Raw genomic sequence first — 4,512 nt, 5'->3', positions numbered from 1 at the left:
CAGGGAACTACTGTGATCATGCCACAGCACTTCAGCTTGGGAGACAGAGCGAGACCCTGACTCAAAAAAAAAAAAAGAAGAAGAAGAAAAGCCTTAAGGTTTTTGCCCCCAGCATTCAGAAGACCTGTCCCATGCCTGGAAATTGACCAAGTCATTCTGCCAAAGACACTCCTGGATTTGAGCCAAGGGTTTCTGGGGGCAAATTCCCATCTGAAGACAATGAAAAACGTGCTCCCTCTAAATAAGGACTTTATTTACACCTTATATCTACATTCCGGACAGCCCGCGAAGGATGATTGCCTGGGAAGATAATGGAGTCATTAATCTCTGTCGGAGTTGGGCTCCCCCTGCCAACTTCTCATCTGGGTAACTGAGCCAGCTGGAAGCCCCATTATCAGTCTCCATGGTGTCTGCGGGCAGAGGAGCAGGGTGTACCGGCTTCTCCAAAGAAGCAGGTCCCTGGGTGACGTAAGAACAAGCAAACTGAGCCCATGCTTGGGTCCTCAGACCTGACTCTGAAGTCCAAGACTCAGGTAAACTTAGTACTCCTGGCCTGTCAGGGGCTTGGGAACAGATGTCTGAGCCTCTGCGTTTGTGTGCCTGCCTCTGTGTGTGCTTCTGTTTTATCTGACCTTACCCTAAACCTTAGTTCTTTGGACACTTAGTTCTTTGGGAGTGGGGTTGCCTCATCCGCAGCAGGTCTTCATGACATCCATGCTCTTTCCTCCTCACTAATAGCACTGGGATGTTTCAGTGCCCCCACCCCGCCTCCACCCCCAAAGGTACACCTTGGCCAGTCTTGGCCCTCAGATGTCCCCTGGGAGTGGGATGGAAATGCAGACTCTCAGGCCCCAGCCCAGACCTGCTGACTCAGAGCCTTCACAGTAAGTTGCTTAAAATTTGAGCACATTCATTCACAAACCTGGCTGGACAGGAGAAATTGCTGGAGTTTTCCACGACACCAATCGAATCTTCGGTCAGAGATTTTGAATCAATCTGGAACACAATCTAGACATCTGTATTTTTCTTTTTTTGAGTTGGAGTCTCGCTCTGTCACCCAGGCTAGAGTGCAGTGGCATGCTCACGGCTGCTGCAGCCTTGACCTGCTGGGCTCAGGCGATCCTTCTGCCTCAGCCTTCCAAGTAGCTGGAACTACAGGCACATGCCACCATGCCTGGCTAATTTTTTTTTTAAATTTCTTGTAGAGATGAGGCCTCATCAAGTTGTCCAGGCAGATCTCAAACCTGTGTGCTCAGGCAATCCTCTCACCTTGGCCTCCCAAAGTGCCGGGATTATAGGTGTGAGCCACCGCACCCGGCCATGGTGTAAATTTTTATAAAAGGAGATGGCTGCTGGGCTCGGTGGCTCAGCCTGTAATCCCGCACCTTTGGGAGGCTGAGGTGAGTGGATTGCCTGAGCCCGCGGGTTCGAGACCCGCCTGGGCAGTGAGACCTCATCTCTACAATAAATCAAAAAATCAGCCGGGCATGGTAGCACATGCCTGTAATTCCAGCTACTTGGAAGGTTGAGGTGGAAGGATCACCGGAGCCCAGCAGGCGAGGCTGTGGTGGCCGGGAGTGTCCACTGCACTCCAGTCTGGGCGACAGAGTGAGACTCCAACTCAAAAAAAAGGAGATGGCTGATTCAGCTAGTGGCTAAGCTGGGCCTTGAACCCAGATCCTGTGAGGTCCAATATGGTGGTCTAACCACTTTCTCAAGCTGCTTTCCTGTTGCTTTTTCTGTGTGTTTATGTCTTCAGTAATATGTTTTTTCAGAACAGAGCTAACTCAGGGTGCAATAAGGTGTCCATGCAACTTCCTATGTGACTAGCCACAGTCAGAGAGAAGAAAGAGGTGCCTGATATAATTGGAATTTTCCCAGCTGCTTTTGGATATCACTCAACCCAAAATGCATATGGCACCCTTAGACACACAGGCGAATGTTATTTTCACCATTTCCTGCCAAGTGTCTAGCGGGCTTCACTGATGAATGGTGAAGTTCAGAGTGGAGCCAGGTACTTACCTGTCTTAGACAGTTAACTTTCCAGCTCAATTTCCCTTCCTGGCAGAGAAAGGCTGGGACATTGGAACCCCATGGATTAGAATTGAGGAAAATTCCTCCTAACCAAATGAGACATGTTGAATGTTTACAGAGAAATGTCTGAGGTTTTAAATTTTTACTGCACTGTAACATGAATCCGGTCTGGTAAGTGTTTGTTTAACTGATGTCTGGAGCCCAAGTTTATCAACGGACAAATTTATCAGTAGGTTGGACACAATTCTGTGTAGCTTTGCCAAGTTCACTCCCATCTCTGAGCCTTTGCGCTTTCTGTTCCCACTCCCAGAATGCTCTTCCCTTTGGATTTTCTTGTGCCCAGTCCCTTTTGATCCTTTAGGTCTTGGCTCACGTGTTACATCCTCAGAGAGGCTTTCCCTGAATATTGTAACCAGAGTAACCCTCCAGTCACTTTCTTCCGCATGCCCCTGTTTTATTTCCTTTACAGCACTTGCTACTGTCTGAAGTTACCCTCCCTCTGTATTTGTTTACCTGTTTTTGGGCTATCTCACTGACTGAAACAAAAACTTTGTTAGTTCAGAAGCTGCATATTTCCTGACTTGGTCTGCTGAGAGGCCTAAAAGCAATGGCAGCCCAGCAGCAGTGAGCACACTGTGCACTCAGATCTTGGTTTCTCCAAAAAAAAGAAAAAAAGAACCAAGACTCCTTGGACAAATGACAGATTCCATAGCCATAATAAAGAAAGTACATGTGGCCAGTGGCCAGGCGCGGTAGCTCACACCTATAATTCTGGCACTTTGGGACACCGAGGTGAGAGGATTGCCTAAGCCCACAGGTTTGAGACCAGCCTGGGCAACTTGGTGAGACCTCATCTCTATGATTAATCAAAAATTAGCCAGGCGTGGTAGCGCGCACCTGCAGTTCCAGCTACTTGGAAGGCTGAGGCAGAAGAATCACCTGAGCCCAGCAGGTCAAGGCTATGGTGGTTGTGAGCATGCCACTGCACTTCAGCCTAGGTGGCAGAGTGAGACTCCAACCAAAAAAAAAAAAAAAGTCAGGCGTGGTGGCTCATGTCTGTAATCCCAGCACTTTGGGAGGCTGAGGCAAGAGGATTGCCTGAGTCCAGGGGTTCAAGACTAGCGTGGGCAAATTGGCAAGACCTTGTCTCTATAATAAATCAAAAAATTAGCTGGGTATGCCAGCACACACCTGTAGGTCCAGCTACTGGAAGACTGAGGCAGAGGGATAGCCAGAGCCCAGCAAGTCAATGCTGGAATGGCCATGAGCATGCCACTACACTCCAGCCTGGGTGACAGAATGAGACTCCGACTCAAAAAAAAAAAAAAAAAGTACATGTGATCCAGTTAACACGATACTAATGGGACAAGTTGATACCATGTGCTTGCCTCCGGATATGCTTTCCTGAGAAGAACCCAGCAATATTTCTGTGTATTCTTGCCCAAAAGTACATAACCTAAATTCATTCATAAGGAAACGCCAGACCTCAGGAAACTTAAAAAGAGGAACAAGATACGAAATAATTAGCCAGTATTCTCTTTTTGTAGAAATAAGGTCTTGCTCTGTCACACAGGCTAGAGTGCAGTAACTCCATCATAGCTCACTGTAACTTTGAAGTCCTGGGCTCAGGGCTCAAGCAGTCCTCCTGCCTCAGCCTCCCAAGTAGCTGGGATTACAGGCGTGTGACACCGTGCTCCAGTAATTTTTTTTTTCCACTCAGAATGCATTCTCTCCCTCTAACTCTCCCTGAGAAGAGTAAGAACGATCATCAATAGCAGATGGCAGTTGCAACGAAAACAACACCAAATGCTGGCTTCACGCTCAGGAGAAAACGCTGTGACTCCTGAGCCTTTGCGCTTTCTGTTCCCACTCCCAGAATGGAACAGAAACCACTCTCGTGGTTTCCGGTGCTCTACACGATCAGAGAAACTTCTCTAGTAACAAACTATAGAAATGATCCCTGAAAGTATAGTCTTAATTTTTTTTTTAAGAGATGGAATCTCGGTCAGGCTCGGTAACTCAGTCTGTAATCCAGCACATTGGGAAGCCGAGGCGAGTGGATTGTCTTAGCCTGTGGGTTCGAGATCAACCCAGGCAACTTGGCGAGACCCTCGTCTCTACAGTTAAAAAAAAAATTAGCCAGGCACAGTAGCACACACCCATAGTTCCAGCTACTTGGAAATTTCAGTTGGAAGAATTGCCAGAGCCCAGCGGGTTGACACTGGGGTGACCATGAGCATGCCACTGCACTCCAGTCTGGGCAAAAGAGTGAGACTCCAACCCCCCCACAAAAAATAAAAATAAAAGGAGATGGAGTCTCACCATGTTGCCCAGGCTGGTCTCAATCAAACTTCTAGCTTCAAGTGAGCCTTGTGACTCTGCCTCCCAAAGTGCTGGAATTACGGGTATAAGCCACTGAATCCAGCCTAGTCAGTATTCTTTTTTTTTTTTTTGAGTTGGAGTCTCACTCTGTCGCCC

The 4,512-nt window shown here is 47.9% G+C and overlaps 1 long non-coding RNA gene across 1 annotated transcript in view; it reads left to right on the top strand.

Annotated features, from left to right (window-relative positions):
• The first annotated feature begins 263 nt into the window (after positions 1–263).
• The window catches only part of LOC103264297, a 19,441-nt gene continuing 15,192 nt past the window's right edge, over positions 264–4,512 (top strand). The window contains exon 1 of the long non-coding RNA XR_504563.1: positions 264–533. This is a non-coding gene — a long non-coding RNA (uncharacterized LOC103264297). The remainder of the gene's footprint in view (positions 534–4,512) is intronic.

Source organism: Carlito syrichta, unplaced genomic scaffold, assembly GCF_000164805.1.
Source record: "Carlito syrichta isolate Samal-C Ts95f unplaced genomic scaffold, Tarsius_syrichta-2.0.1 Scaffold305642, whole genome shotgun sequence".
NCBI lineage: Eukaryota > Metazoa > Chordata > Mammalia > Primates > Tarsiidae > Carlito > Carlito syrichta.
This window is presented reverse-complemented; position numbering and strand designations above follow the sequence as displayed.